Source organism: Gambusia affinis, linkage group LG01, assembly GCF_019740435.1.
Source record: "Gambusia affinis linkage group LG01, SWU_Gaff_1.0, whole genome shotgun sequence".
Lineage (NCBI taxonomy): Eukaryota > Metazoa > Chordata > Actinopteri > Cyprinodontiformes > Poeciliidae > Gambusia > Gambusia affinis.
In genome coordinates, this window is record NC_057868.1 from 42,645,029 (window position 1) to 42,661,966 (window position 16,938).

General features: G+C 37.1%; 1 protein-coding gene across 2 annotated transcripts in view; it reads left to right on the forward strand.

The window, feature by feature from the left end:
• Positions 1-8,169: 8,169 nt before the first annotated feature.
• Positions 8,170-16,938, forward strand: part of LOC122836100 (forkhead box protein J3-like) — a 73,585-nt gene continuing 64,816 nt past the window's right edge. Inside the window, exon 1 of one of the 2 annotated variants that reach the window (XM_044125796.1) lies at positions 8,170-8,578. The gene's annotated coding sequence lies outside the window, so the exon portion shown is untranslated. The remainder of the gene's footprint in view (positions 8,579-16,938) is intronic. The other variant, XM_044125786.1, reaches the window with a different exon arrangement.

Here is a 16,938-nt window from a genome sequence, read left to right on the forward strand (position 1 = left end):
AAGCAGGCTTACAATTCATTAAGCAGATATGATATTGTAATGGAAAATTTTATAATGTGTTCCTCACCCCTCTTCTGCTATTTCTTCATAGTCTTATGAAATTGGTCAAGCTGCTCTCACATAAACGTCTACAGTGTCATATAACAGCAGGGGAGAGCTCCTTGATCCTGGAGACGATCTAAGTGTTACTTCCCCAACGTATAACTTATCTGCCCTCTTTAGCATGAAAAAACAATCCCCTTAACAATAGACAAATGGCAAGACCATCTGCGTTGGGCTCCACAGAATCCCTGGTACATCACAATCAGGGATTCACACCTCTGGTCCAATCAAGTCTCTCTTCTCTGACCAGAACTTGTAAAAGGAAGCCAGATCCACTGTTGGTCAGAGCAGACTCGACAGTCTCCTTTGACTTCATATTTCTGTTCTCACCTTGCAAGGTTTTTAATGAATTTCTTATTTCTTCTCATCCAGACTCTTGTAAAAGTAATTTCATCCATGGCAAATATAAAAAAAATATCACTTTAAAAACCATCCATCAATTGTCTATCTTAGTGTTGGTGGGATGTAGGAGTGCTGTTGCCTATCTTCAGTGGTTACTGGGCGAAAGGTGGTGTAAACCCTGTACAAGTCATCAGTACAACACAAAGACACACAGCCATGCACAAACTCATACATAAGGGCAATTTAGAGTATTCAATTGACTTATCGGCTGACTATGAGAGGAATCTGGAGTACTTTGAGAGAACCCACCCATGAACAGGGAGCACATTTAAACTTCATGCTCAAAGACCCTATGTGGCATGGATTTGAACCCAGGACCTTGCTGCAAAGCAACAATGATACCATCTGAACCACTGTTCATGCTGACCATGTTTTGCATGTTTCCGCTGGGGTTTTGAACATTTATCTTTGGTGATAAACTCCATGCCAAAGGCTGGAAGGCCTCCCACACTGAAGAGGGATTTGATTATTTAATAGCAGTCTAAATATAAAAATCAACAACAGAATGGACAGAAAATTCATGTTTTGCAATGGCCTAACCACAGTCCAGAGTTTAATTTGATTGAAAATCTGTGGAGCCATATTGAGATACTGAAGCATGATTATTTGGGTATTTATATGTAAGATGGAGAATTTAAAATTGTATATTGGATTTGACAGGTGAGCCAGTGAAAATATGCTATAATGGAAGAAATATTATTTCTCCTTTCAGTTCTCATCAAAACTCTTGCTGAAGCGTTTTATATTAATTGATGGCTTCTCACTGTTTTTTTTTTTTTTTCTGATTCTTGATGATGAATCGTTGCAGTTGCCCAACCTTATAGAAATGCATGGACTAATTCTTCTGCCAGCCAAAAAAATTTTACAAAATCACCAAGTGGAATTTCATGGCAACATCTCTTATCTTTGCACTTCATTTCCAATAGGAATTATTTTTGTTATTTAGGGGCACTTCTCTTAAGAGACTATAGGCTGAAAACATCAACAGTACATACATTTTTGCACAGACACATACACAACACTATTAAAAGGATAACATTGCTCATCAACAATTACAATAAAAACAGGGTGGGAATGCCCCAATAGACTGATAATTGCATTGATCATAAGTACCTGGTATTTGGAATTTCTTCTTTTTTTTTAGTTAAACGTATCAGGAGTGCACTGCTTCAGCTTGACATACATGGCACAATCCATGTGTGTCAAGTATTTCACTATTTTTTTCTGTTGGACCTTCTCATAGTGTATATTCTGTGAAAATAACAATTGAATAAACATGAAATATGAACACAACGTCTAATTTATTTGAGACAGAAACTTGTTTTCAAACGTTGCACGGCAGCTAGATTGGAACAGTAATTAAATGTACGGAAAAAGACCTCATTAACCTTCTGTGCCATCTCTGGGCAGCACTGCGAATTCACAGCAGTATCGCGAGATTTCATGATGATGCATGGTGCCAGTCTCCTGGCATCATGCATCGGCGTGACCACAAAAGCATTACACAGTAAATGCATGTCAAAATCTTGAAGTAGTTATATTTAGGTGTAGTATTTTGCAAATAACGCGCTATTGGAGTATATATTTGCGCTAGGTTATGGTGTTTTTTTTTAATTATATGTTGCGGTTTTATATTAAAAAGTATTTATTTAATGGGTGCCTTCTGTAATACAAAAGCTACGGTGTTTTTGTATCTTTTCCCCCCACAGAAATAGCTACTATGTTTCGGTGTACTTTGCTGCATTCTCCAGACTACACGTTGCTGTGCCGTAGACTAAACAGGATCAAACCGGGTCGAACCGGTCCGCCTGCCGGTTCAGCAGCAATAGTTATAAGAGGCTGTGAAAAGGACATGCTCCCTTTAGCATCCCTGGTTTTAAAATAAACCGAGGCAACCCCCTTGTTTTATCAGATTCAGAACATAGACAATTGTGAGGAAATGTTCGCTAACAGCTGGAGGAAGTATAACTCATCTTTCAGGAATCGTGTCAGCTCGCTTGTTGCTGACGTGGTTCGTGCAGCTGTAAACCAGCTTTGCGCTACAAAATGACACGTTAGATGACGTTGTAAAAAAAATTCCCCACAAAGAAGTGTTTCTGTATGTTTTAATGCACATCAAAAATCAGCTTTATTGTCCAAGATTGTTCTCAGAATTGGTTAAAGTGGTTTAAAAGTAACATAATACGAAACGAATGGAAATAGCCTATAATATTTTGTCAAAGAAGTGCTTGGTGGTGTTAGGGATCTATATATTAATCTACTTTTAATTTTAAAGTAAATGTGATATTTTTTTAACGGAGTTATTTACTACAAGTTTCATTACTTGTGAACACATATAGTTCACTTCCCCTGCCTACAGAGACCTCTAGTGGCAGATCGATAAATTACACTCTTTCTCTGCTCTCTATGCTTCATATATTTTGTCATTGGAAACTCTCATCCATCCATCCATTTTCTGTTCACCCTTGTCCCTAATGGGGTCGGGAGGGTTACTGGTGTCTATCTCCAGCTACGTTCCGGGCGAGAGGCGGGGTTCACCCTGGACAGGTCTCCAGTCGGTCGCAGGGCAACACAGAGACATACAGGACACACAACCTTTCACAAACACACTCACACCTAGGGAGAATTTAGAGAGACCAATTAACCTGACAGTCATGTTTTTGGACTGTGGGAGGAAGCCGGAGAACCCGGCTTCCTCCACGCATGCACAGGGAGAACATGCAAACTCCATGCAGAAAGACCCTGGGCTGGGAATCGAACCCAGGACCTTCTTGCTGCAAGGCTGGAAAGTCTCAGTTTTAGATAAATAAAAAGTCAAATGGAAACTATGTTTTGATGTATGAAATCTTGCTCATACGTCAAAATGTATGTATGTTACATACATTTTGTATGTGAAGACTTATACGACAAACCTGTGCTTAAATGTTGTGGTTGAGACTATATAACAAAATCCCATATTACACATTCTGATCAACATGATATGAGCAGCTGAAAATGTAGGAAAAAGTAAAGAATTTTATATAATCACTTGCATGGATTTACAAAAGCATTGGCAACATGGTCACAGAAATATGAAATTGCTTTTTGTCAGCTGGATGAAAGAAGGCTACTACACTTTTCCTCTTTCTTACAGTGACTCTCAAATATAAACATACCCTGGTTTAAATACCGGGCTATTTCTCAGACCATGATAAATAACTGTATTTTTCAGTTCATTCAGTATCATTCAGTATTTTTTCTGTTCACATCAGACCTGCCATCAATGAAAAAAGCTCAGCTGTTCCAGTTTGATTTACTTGTAACATTTGAATCTTCGGCCTAAAGCTGCTGTTTGTAGAGATGTTACAAATTATCAAAAGGTTCTCAATATACAAAGATTCAAACAGAAATGCCCAGATGGGATTTGAACCCAGGACTTTAAAGGTAGTAGTCATAACAACTCCACAGATGAGCAATGCATCTTTGCATTGCTCACAAATGCATGCTCTGCAGTGCAGTGACAAATGCTGTGCAATTGTAAATGCGTAACATAGACAATTGCAATTAGACAAGATTAAATCTGGGCAAACACGTTGCCAAGATGTCGAGACAAGCATTAAAGGAGTTATTTGTTGTGTTTTTCATTTGTTGACAATTAACTTTACATGTTTGGAGTAGGGTTAAAAGATTTCTCCCAAAGAAAATATCCAGTCTTAGAAGAAAAATCTTGTTGGAAAAAGTATTAAGGACAATAAAACCAAGCTTCAAATAATTCTATCTCTGACTTCCAAGGATTTTGTATGGCACAAAAACAGCACTGCAAATCACTACAAGAACACCCTACACACAGTGAAACATGTTGCTGGCTGCATTGTAAGGTTACATTTGTCACATGAAGCTGAATTTTTTTTTTTTGTCAAGTTGGGTGAGGCTATGCATAGTTCAAAAATATTATTTGGTTTTAACGAACAATCCTTAATTTTCTGTTGGACAGCGAGCACAGAGTAGATAAAAACTTTCAAACACATTGTAAAATGCTTATTTAGATACATAATTTCTGAAAGTGCCACTGACACAAAATTGCCACCAGATGTCAGTAGCAATCTACGTAGTCCATGCATGTTAGGGAGTCAAACAGTAGAGGTCCTAAACTTAAGTGATACACAAAAAGATGGAATGACAGAGAAAATACATTGAACACATAGAGAAATTGAGATGCAAAAAGACATGAAATGTCACAGTAGCAGATGAAATATATTAGTAATTATAAAGTGGTCCTGCCACTTAGTGCAAATTAAAGTCAGCTGGTTCAGGCCTAACGGATGGCCTACCAAAAGGTTTCTCATTACTAAGTTGACATTCATGGAACTTCTCAAAGCCAATGAACACTCTTAAGACTTATGTAAACTTCTTGTAACAAAATATAGTGGTAGCATCATGTTACAAAACAATTTCTAAGGCCCTGAGATTCCTGTGAGCACTGTTGGGGCCAAAATCTGAAAGTGAATAAAACATCATTGCACCAGAAACAGAATATCATGACAGGTCCTCTGTGTTGGGTTTTAACCGAAGAGTGAAATGTATCAAAAGAGTTGTCCAAGAGGGACAACTTGTGGAGAGCTTCAGAGACACCCGGAATTTGTGGGTACACTTGTTTCAAAGAAGATAATAGGTAATGGACACCGCTTGATTGCTGGGCATATTCATGGGAGAACATCTGCCAGACTAAAAAGCCTCTAAGTGGACGCAGAAAAATCTGCCAAACTTACTCATACGTTTGTCACGCAAACTTCGATTGCTGCAGCAAGTTCAGGGCCTGAGAAGGCGGGAGAGTTAGTGATTCAGGGGGATTCATTGGAGGATGAAGAGGTCAGATTAACTCCTGTCAGGCTAGTATAAAGTGACCAAAATGTTTACTGAGAGGGATGTTTCATGTAGGGAGGAGGGCAGGTGTGTGTGAGTGTGTATGAGTGAAGGCAGGGAGGATAGCCTGAACTTAAACTGTGACGCAGTCAGAAAAACACTGGATTAATAAATAGTACGTGGAATTAATAATAAAAATGTTTTGCAATGTGAGAAAAAATATAAATAATAATTATTATAAAGCTATTGCAAGAAAGAAACTGTTTTGTAAGAACAGTTACAAATCAATAAGAATTAATACTAATAAAAATATTTCTAAAAATGATTAGAGACACATCTTCACTAAATAGTGTCTGGGGAAAGTGTAACCAAAAGTGTGGAACATGCTAAACCTATATAGGAAATATTTACGAGACTTAATTTTTTTCAGTCAAATTTCATAGATACATAATGACATCAGTCTGCAGAGTTAAAAAGAATTAATGTACTAAACTAGAGCACAAACTATGTGTGTGTGAGAAATTGAGAGAGAAAATCGCCGTTGGAGTTATTTGTTTTCGAAACATGCTCTAAATAAATATGCTACTTGATGTCCAATTTAGCGTTATTTCAGCTTGCCATAAAGTTACAGATTGTAGTTAATGTTATCAAGAATCACTCAAAAATCTTTGGCAAAATAGATGATTCAGTCCTTCAACTCCAGCTGAAGGACTGAATCCAGGAAGTCGCGATGTCAATTGATTCAACAATACAGCGACCTAAACCACCTTATTCCCAGCAGCAGGAAGAGATGTTTCAGGAAGGAAGCTCTGTGACATCATGGGAACCTTTAAAACCCTCTTTCTGTAGTGCTGCTACATTGGAGAGGACGAAGTGCGCTCATCTTGAATCCTTCCTTTGTGGGCGGAGGAACGCTGTTCCATTTCCCAAGAGCTAAGTATCCATAAAATACAGGTTATTGTTGTGCATCCAGTAACTATGCCTGGTAGAAAGAATAAGCCTTGGTCCTTTTTTCCGATTTATGCAGAACGAACATTAGAATTACAGGTTTCCCAATGTTGCCATCTACAACCAACTCTGACTTCTAAGGTTATTTATTTCTAATTGAGCAAAACCATCACACTTTGAATTCCTTATAAAATAAATCTTGTTTCTAAATATTTACGATTTAGACTGAACTGTGGCACTGATTCTATTTTTGTCTACTTTTTAAAATAATTTTACTGTTTTTACCTCTACTAGTAGTTTCATCATTATGTTTATCCTCACTAGCTTATTGAGTTTGTTGATTGGAGGGTCTAACTGCAAGGTTGAATTCTTGTTGTTAATAAATCCGTGTATTTTTTGAGAGAATTTTTCCGTATTTATTCCATACACATCTGTAGTATCCTGTGGTTCAGACAATCCTAGAGCTTTCATCGACTTTCATCTGATATTTCAAAAACTAAGGCTTATCAGGAAGGTTTTCATAGTCAATAACTGAGACCGAGTGATTTGGCTATTTACGACCTTGTGATTTTGATCAAAATCGTTAGTTTTTTTCAGTTTGCAGTATTACAGTCACTTTGGTGGCTTTCTTGAATTAAACCTTATATTTATGAAACATGCAAAGTAGCAATGTGTGACTTCAAATAAACCACAGTCATTAAATGAAATCAGGAAAAAATACCAAAAAATGAACAACATTGCAAATGAAGGGTTTCCTGTGTGTTAATCTGGTCAGACCCAGGTTAACACACAGATGCTATTTGCCCTAAGACAAAGTGGCAGAATTAGAAAAAATAATCTTATAATGACACTATGACACTACAATACCAATGCTGATGACATAGAACTTCAAATTTCTGTGTCATCATTTGACCATTGTTCTGTTAGTTATTGAGTCAGTTTGTCCAGGCCATCAATTGTCACATGGGTCAGTAGATGCATTTCTTCCAATTAAATGCGCAAAAGACAGAATTCAGTGTTTTTGGCCTCCAAAATGGTTAGAAATCATGACTGATGTCCATGGAACTAAACACAAACACCACCCAATCTATCAATTGTATTTCTATTTCAGACGGTTAGTTTTCTCAGCCAGCTTGTTTGTCAACAATAATCTGTAAGAAATGACGTCGGAGGTGTTTTCATAGACGTAAGCAAAAGTTCAGGCACATTTTGGATAATTTTATTTTTCCGTATAGAACACAATTAAATATGTTTTTCTCAAACACAATCAGTTAACATTTTAGGTCTTAAGGTGAGCACAAACACTTAAAACAGCATCCTTACTGGGTCAACTAAAAGTTGAACTTACACAACAACTGGTGCTGAGAGTCACAGAAAGTTAACCCACTGAAAAGATTAGACTCAGTGCATTTATATACTTTTAAAAATGGTACGAGGAAGTCAGTTCCAACATTGTCCTCACCAGTTGGGTGCGCTGTTACTTCATATCAGACTCCTCCCTGTATTCAATGGTCAAATTAGAAGTAAGCGCTAGGCTAGAATAGATTCAAGTCCTTCTCAATAGATTGATAGTTTACCATCAAGCTCAATGTATCAGAGTAACTTAGTTATACACGGCAAACTTGCTTTTGCTATTCGATGAGTACATCATTAATATTATAATGTTTCTTTGTCTAGAGTAATTATGTATATTTGAAATCTGGATGTTTTCATTTTAAAGGAACAAAATTATTGTCATAAACTACAAATAGAAATAGACGCGATACTCCTTATTGTTGCGCTTTTCATAAATATATAATACAAGAATTTTAAAATAGTTGACATTCTTGTAGAATCTCATTAATATTAGAGCTGGGAACTAGTTCAATGAATGTGAATTCATATTTCCCCTGTTGTGGTGCATGAATTCATCTTCAATGTGCTCCGGCTGGCGTTGGAAGTAGTTCCGGTGGCTTATCAGCGGAGCACGGAGCGCTCCTAGAGCCGGGATCTTCTGCCGCCGCCGCCGCTGCCGCTGAGCTCAAACGCCAACAGCGGGTCGCAGTGTTTCCGTCAGGAGCGTCGAGTGACCACGAACAGCCCGGTCAGTTCAGTCTGACTCCGCCAGCCGGAGCGTCGAGCCTGCAAACCCGAGTGACAGCACAAAGATACCGCTGGAGCTTTTGTCTTCGGAAGGGGGGAATTTTCAAGTGCACAATCTGCGGCGTCTGGAATATGTAAAAAAAATAAAAAAATAAAATAAAAATCAGAAGAGATCTAAGCCGGTTCAGTTTTATACCTCACGGTAAGTAGCCTGCGCAGGAATTTTTGGATGTTAGTCATGAAGGCATGTGATTTGTAATGACATTGTGAATCGGTAATGGTTTTACTTTTAAAGGCAGGCCGTGACAAGTTGACTGCCTGTGACAGTATGCATGCCTGCAGGTACTGGATATGTTTATTGCTTGCTTTGTTGTTGTTGTTAAGTCCAACTTCTGCAAGTTTAACAGAATCTCACCTACGTGACATTGACTCAATGAGATCGTCAGAAGAGATGCTGTTAAAACAAAGTTGTAGCCACTCAATGCCGCACAGATTTTCAAGCGGTGAAATGTGTTTGGAGAAGTGGGTACCTACAGCTGTAGAGTCGTTCAAGGCGAGACCAGAAAGTGAGACAACCTCAGAGGAGAGACTCAGCGAAGCTGCACAGCGATGTGTCCCAAAGAATCAGCAGGGCAGCCGAATCAGTCAGCCCAGATGCATGGAAGAGACTTAACTTGATCTTTTAAGTCTGCATAATGAAAAAAGGATAAATAGTAAGGTCCCGTTCAGATATGCAAATTAGTTTTAGAATCTTTCTAAATATTAATCCTCCCTCACCCTAAATACTTATATACATCATGTTAAATTACAAGCTTTCTGTGTTCAGTAATATTAAGTCAGATTAGTAGTGCCTGAATACATTTCCAAATGATCTGATTTCATGTAACTTAACATTTGTGTAAGTTTAGTATGTTCATCAAAAGGATCTACAACATCTGAGAGTAAAGAATCATCAAATAGAAAACATATTTGGAGGAATTTTTAACAGCTTATGGGAGAAAGTGGTGCAACAATCTAAGTTTTTTTTTCAGTGTAACGACTATAATTTAGATAATTTTGTATAAAATTTGTCCAAATATGCATAATAGTATGACTTATAGGGCTACAAAGATAGAAACTTCTTTTCCAAAATGAAACCATAAATTAAAATCAGAAAGTGCTATAAAGACTCAACATCTTTCTTCTTACGGCAAAGATGCAACAAAGTAACTGAAATCTTATCAGCTGTTTGAATGACTTAATTCTGTAAGTTTGCACTTTGAATATGGGATGCAGATTTTTTTCAGTTAACTTTGCGTTGATTTGCAGGTTGGTTTGCCAGGTTTGCTGTATTCAGTTTAATTCAGTTTAATACTGTAATGAAGAATATTGAAAAGTTAAAAGTCCAATTTGCATTATAGTTAGTTCAACTGAAAATTATTGTGTTAAATAATATCACATCAACATTTATTGTCAAAATATACTGAATCACATGCATTGGCCAGTGGGATTCTCACTGCATGAACCCTTCTGTAAAGATGTACAAATGTCACTGCATTATAATATATGGGAACATATCTAATGTCTAACATTATTTAATTGTTTTTGTTCAAAGATGAAAAAGGATCAAATGTCCCTGCTGTTATTAAAATAATCCAACATTATTTTAACGTTTATTTAAATTTTCAAATTTAGTTTTCTACTACCTGGTGCTCAGAATTTTCTATTCTTTCTTTTGTTTTGCTTTTTATAATTTAACACAGGCATAAATAGTTGATACAAGCTGGTTAATTAGTCGGGCTATCTGCTCAGGTAGAGCCTGCAGTCAGCTGCTTGATAGACGTGCTGCTTGTAGTTTTTTAACTGCATTTTAAAAAAATAGCAATAGTTTAATAAGAGTGAAAGGTGGGGGCTCCTTTAGTTTCCACACCATTGTTGTCTGGCTTTAGAAATATTTCAAAACACTTCATGGAAATAAAAGGGAACATGCTGTGCTCGTTTTTTTTTTTTTTTTAGCCAGCTGACAAGCAGTGAGCAGCATTGGTCAGTTGGAGAGCTCCACTCGTCCCATTAAAAGGACGAGAATATATGTTTTCCTGGCATATAGTGTCTTTTTATAGCACAAACAAGTAACTATGTCCCCTTCAAATATAACTTAAAAGAAAATTTGACTTCGTAATTTGACACCTTGAAATTGGCTTCTGTCTCTTTAAGGAGCCCCTTAAAGATGGCACTCTGTCTTCATCAAAGCAACACTCCTCCTTTAAGCCGCTAGAAATGTTGCACTGAGAAACACGATAAACTTAGAAGATGTGCAGTTCCAGCATGCGTTTGCTAATTCCTGCGTGGCGAGGCATATGTGGATCTTCAAGGAGGAGCTTTGTGGGTATAGGTGGTGCTTTGTGAGAGTAAATGTTTGGGCATATATTTATACACCCCCTTTAAAAAGACATTGAACCACTATCAGAGTAGTTAAAAATTTTTGTGATTGTTGTACTTCTTTACACCCTGGTACCACTTAGCGGGTCATGCCTGTTAAGTAGCATAGAACTACATGATACAGAGTTTAACATATGATATCCATAAATAGTGATAATAAGGTACAAAATAGATAAAATAGAAAAATAGTCACAGTGATGTAAAAGAGATAATCTTCTCAATATCTAGAGGTTTTACAGCTTGTTGCTTCTTTGCTATCAAAAACCTTCATCGCCATTTTTGTTGAATGTAGGTGAACAATACAAAATTTACTGTTGTTGCAGAGAAAAGTTCTGCAATTTAGTCAGACATTTAGTGTTATTATTCACATACATTACAAAGACGGCAACTCTTTTTCAGTTATAAGTCTATGACTCTGAAATGAGAAGGGCTTTAAGATATCGCCAAGATATCTTAAGATATCTTACTGCTGTTCAGACAGCCAGTCAGTACTTCCCAGCTCCCTAAAAATAAACAGACAGTATGAGACGTTGCTGTGTGTTTGTGACAGTGTTTTTTTTTATTTTTACTTCTGATTTGGATGCATCTCTGATTCCTATCAAGATGAGAGCTGTCTGAACAGATTTCTCTCATCATTATTTGCTCAGAGATTTACTTGTGCTTGTAAATGGTGTTGATTGAGGGCAATTTGGCTTTTTAATTGCCGAACAGCTGCCACACTCACTGCTGATTGCCATTGTAGGCTCTTCTCAGTACATCACTCATAGACCTCCTAAATGCCTCATTAAAATGTTACGCGGAATCTCATGAAACGCGAGGAGAAAGAACCGTTGCAGTGTGGTTTTTATTATTATTTATTTATTTTTTTTAGTGATTTGTGTTTTTATCATTGGAAAGGTCATTGTAATTATTGTCAATGTTAGCAAACGCAATGGAGAAAGAAGTGACTCAAGTAATGACTTTCTGAAAGTTGAACGAGGGGTTATATTTGGGTAGTCTTAAGCATTTTAGCTTTTTAGAAAAAGATAAACTCCTTATAATGGTAATAATTATTATTTTTTTATGCAGCTCTTGTGTCAGATTTTTATTTATTCCCCTGCATTTTAATGATGATCTGTGTTATTTTAGGTGTTGTTTCCTTCTTTACACTGAAAGTTAAAACATGATGGATTTACAGTATAATACTAAACCCACCTTCCAATACCACATAGGACTAAGGAATTTGCCATTATTCTTTTCCTGGCCTAGATCAATTCAAAGTATTAAAATCTTTTAAGTTTAATATTTGCCCTTCCCCCAACATTTTTTCTAGAAGGCAAAATTACTAAAACTTAGAGATTTACAGCTCAAGCTTTTGCTGGTCAACACTGATTACTGGTCTTCTTTGAGGTCCGACCATGGAGTTAATTTTATTTTTCTAAGACCTTTAACATGAAACATAAAAATGTACTGCAAGTTCTTTGTTCTTGCAGCAAATGGATTAGACAGAAACATTTTCTGTTTAATCCAGCAGAAAATGAAGGAACTGCAAATTTTTTCCTATTCATGCATCATAGCATATGTCTTTAATCTTTATCTGATTTTTAAGCTAAAAAAAAGAATACAAAGTACATGGAACTGATGCATGTGTGCAGGAAAGTAATTCAGACATTTCAGGATTTTGCTGGATATTCACAGATCAGAGAAAACTAGTCTATTGGCTGACTACTGCAAGTATGCTACAAATTTTTTGGTTTTTACATTAGTTGATATTTAAATTACACATTTTATCTTTAATTTGCTGTGTCACTCTTAAGTTACTTAAGTTTTAAAGTAGCTTTGTAGGAATTTATAGATATTTAATACACGTTCAATAATCAAGTAAGGGCTATTTTCTGCTTTCTTGGTGTCAAAGAACTTTATATCAGTCGATATCAATACAAATTGCTGAAACATATATATATTTTTTAAGAGGTGCACCAATTATAGAGATCGGATTTGGACAATTTTGTCTTCTTTGGATCTTCTCTGTTGGGTCAAAATTGGTGGGTCAAATACTGAAATATTTAATTTACTCTGTTTATACAAGTTTAAAAATGGTCAGAAAAAGGCTTGGAATTTCTAATATTAATATTCAATATAATATTGGTCCTCATGTAGTGAAATAGCTTTTTACCATGTTGCCAGATCAGTATCCATTTGCATCCTCATTTTGTTTTATGACTCCAGTAAGACACATCTATCTACTGCATTAACATTTCCCAAGTAAATATTTCCTTTAAATGTCTGGAATGGTATAAAAACTACAGATACACATCTGGAAACATTTTGGAAAAAAAAGAAAATACATAAGAACCTTGACACTAAGCTAAGTTCTACAGATCAGATTATATTCGTGAAGAAGTTATAGACTCGTGTTTTTAATACATGTTTACTCTTTTGAAATGCTCAAGAAATAAATTACACTCGAGAACATATAGAATTGAAACACAATCCTTGCACCCTGGTGGCTGCTTGGTGTTCACACCGAGTTTGGTTTATTGAAAAACTCAGCATGGGCTGCATTAGCGTGTAACATTCAGAGCTTTTTTTTTTTTTTTTTTTTTTTACGGCTGATAAGTAATCTCTGACATGCTGTGCAGAAAAAAAATTCAGTACGTCATAACTGCAGCACTAACTTTTAGCTTTTTTAACTGATGCTATGATACGGTGAGCGTCTGTGATTTGACTTGGAAGGAGCCGAGTCTCCAAATGAGGAACAACATGCTTTTAGCAAACACATACACCCACAATCTGTTGTTTGCAAGAAGCTGTCTGGTCCTCATCACAAAAAAAAAAAAAAAACAAAAACAAAAAAAACCTTGGTTAGAGATGCTGTGGGTTAACTGTGCTGCTCGAAAATAGTAGGGTTGCGGTTACTACAAGAGGTGGGAATGAAGTGCAGTTTCAGCTGGAAGCCCCTCCAATTTGCCTCTAAATAGCATTGGTGATTAAGTCGACATTGTTTCAGTTATGTCAGTGAAGATAAATTTAAAATAATGTAGAAACTTCATGTCAGGACATTTACTTGTGTGTAATCAATTTGCGGCATCTTGCAATAGCATTCGTGGTCACATTTTGTCATATTACAACCACAAAATCCAATTTATTTCAGTGTGATTTTATGGGGTAGTAGAACATGATTGTTATATTCGAGGAAATTGATTCAGGGTTTTTCTATTAAGTGAAATACAAATGCATGCCACATTACAAAATGTACAGGTGATGCCAAACTGACTGAATGGAGAGTGTTTGTGAGCATCGGTTCCACAGATTCTCAGGTTTGAATTAATTGTTGTGTGTTCTGAGAATTTGTCCTGGTAAACGGTGAACATCGTTTTTTTCCCCTTTGTTTAGCTCCATACGTCTTTCCATACAATCTCAGCAACTTTTGTTTCCCTGCTGCTGATGCATCCCAAGAGCATGATGCTTCCTCCTTCACCGTGAGTTTAGTGTTTACGCTGATGTGCAGCATTGGTATTTTTTTTTCTTTAACAAAAAACAGAACAGCTGTGTTTTGAACTGGAGGAAATATTTAGAAGAATACAAATGCACACTGTTCAAATTCTGAAAACTATGTGTCGTTTTCCTCCCATTCCCCCAACTACGAGCCTCTTTGTGTTGGTCTACTGCATAAAATCTCAACCAGTTATATTGTTTTGTGGCTCAAACGTGACAAAATGTGGAAAAGTTTTAGAGGTATCAATACTTTAGCAAGGCGCTAATTCCCCAACATAACAGACTCCTGTGTTACCGAGCTCTAAACTGATGAATTTGACGACACATTAGAGCAGGCGATCTCTCTTTTCAAGTACCTTTAAGTTCCCTGAGTGCTCCCAGTCACTGTGATTTTTGTCATGTCCCCAGGAAAGTACACATAATTTGAATTCTAATGCAGCAAATCCTTTTATCTTGTCAAAATCCTCTTTGATTCAGTTTGCCAAAGCGTCACTGTGATTTCAAAAAGAAAGATGTGAGAGATAAGATGGCAGCCCTCTAAAGGGATGATCACCTTTAGAGGGCTGCTATTTGGATTGAACTCAGCCACTGCGCTGCCAGCGACAAGAGCTTCCATTGTGAACTCGATGTCCCGCACAGGCAGAGCGCGTTGCACTCTTACTTCTTCATGTTTTAATGAGTAACAATTGTTGGCCAATTTGCATGTAAAACAATGCAATTACAAACAAGCATCAAAAAGCTGTAAAAACTTCTAAAAAATGTAAATTACTCTCTATTATTAAGCGTAACAAAACCCGAGCTATCCCTGCAAGCCGGGGCCTCAAGGTTTAGGATGCTGCCTTCCATTATTTATGCTATTCACAAGCCAAACTTTTTATTTTTTTATTTTTTTTTTGTAGGGTGGTACAGTTGGGTGCTTTAATCTATTTTTGCTGTAAATTAATGAATTTTTAAAGAGGACTAGTCCTCGCTGAATAGGGCTGGGATGTGGGAATGTAGCTTGAGTTGCGGTGGCGCCGTGCTATAGCCTCCTTTAGTGTGTGCAAAGCGCGAGTTCACAAACAGCATCCCATCTCTGTCTCTCTTGGGACCTTTCGCTGGGGGAGTTTGCTGAATGTTGAACTCTTATGTATTATTTATGACAAAATATGCCTTTTTAACTCCGGTGTTGTCAGAATCTCAAATTCTGATAGCTTTTTTTTTTCCCCCTCACATTGTGACTTGCGGGTTGCTAACTCCTACCGCAGCGCATGTTTTTTAGGTGTTACGTTCTATGTGGGCTTAGCGGGTAAATATTTCATTCTAGGGGTGGTGAGAGTTAGTTACTGATTGAATTCCTTAGATGCCAGATTTTTTTAACCTTATCTCAGTAGGATTTTCTATTACATCTGAAAGAACCGCAACACTGAATGAAGTTGTTGATGGATGAACTTGGTTGACATCAGCCAGCTAATGAAAGTTTTCCATCACCAATAAAATATGAGCCTCTGTATTAATCATCTTTTTATTCCCTTTCAGAGACGGGTTAGCCTGACCAGTTTGTTGAAGGCTGCTGACTTTGAAGTGGTGCCTTCCATTGATGCCTCCCCAGGTTTCACGTGTCAAATGATAATTGCTTAACCTAGCTCCATTTAGTGGCGCGCGAACAGCCACGCTGGGGGCAACTGATTTGCCTTGATATCTCATAAATGAACCTTTTCAGGGTTATGTTTTGCTAAAGCAGAAAGTAATTAAGATGTTCAATGTGGCTTTTTGGACCTTTTCCTCTCTCCTTTGAATGGCCCGCACTTCTAGACATGTCAGCGCTCAAAATGCCTACAGAGTTTCTTTGACACATTAGCCCTCCTCTTGCCAAAAAGAAGTCCTTTCTAGAAGCCCCCTCTGCTCCGCGCGCTCCGGGTGGGTATTTTGTCATTTCTTCATTTTCCACTGAAAATATTTTGATGCCTCTTTTCCTTTGGCTCCCCGTCCCTCACCACCACCCTCCCCTTTCTCACCCATCCCCCGTCACTCCATTGAAAGTTCACTATTAAAATGCAGAACTGTAAAGCCCCCTCTCTCAGTCTAAAAGCCCGCTAGCAGCGGGAGACTGTTGGCTGTTAGTGATGCATACAGCTGAGTGAGTGCATAACAGCTACAAAATCTAATGGGTGAATACATTCAATCACACACACACACTCATCCTCAGCTCTTTTAAAGGGACAGTCATCAAAGCGCTATCCACAGCACACAGAGTGGTATATTATAACATTATTTTCAGAGAAGAGGAAAGAACGATTTTTGTTTGCTTTTAAATGGCTATATCCTCTTTTTAAAAAAAATAAATAAATAAACGACGTGTGTAATTTCTTCTATGAACTCCATGAAGTCAAGCTGAAAAGGTTTACTTCTTGTGTTTCTTTTAATTTATATGATCATAACCCTCTGAAATCATAATTTTTTTTTTAACCATGATATTAACCTCTACTTATTCCTATTTCTGTTGAACTAATAAAACTATTCACTCTGCTCATTTAAATGCATCAGTATAATTGCTACCAAGGCATCCTCCACTCAAAATTTCTATGCCTTACCCAGATAAATATGTGTGACTTACAATTACGGTTAGGGGTTTCCTAAAAATTGGGGCTACAATTAAATCAAGAAGGTTTTCAGCTAATATATTTA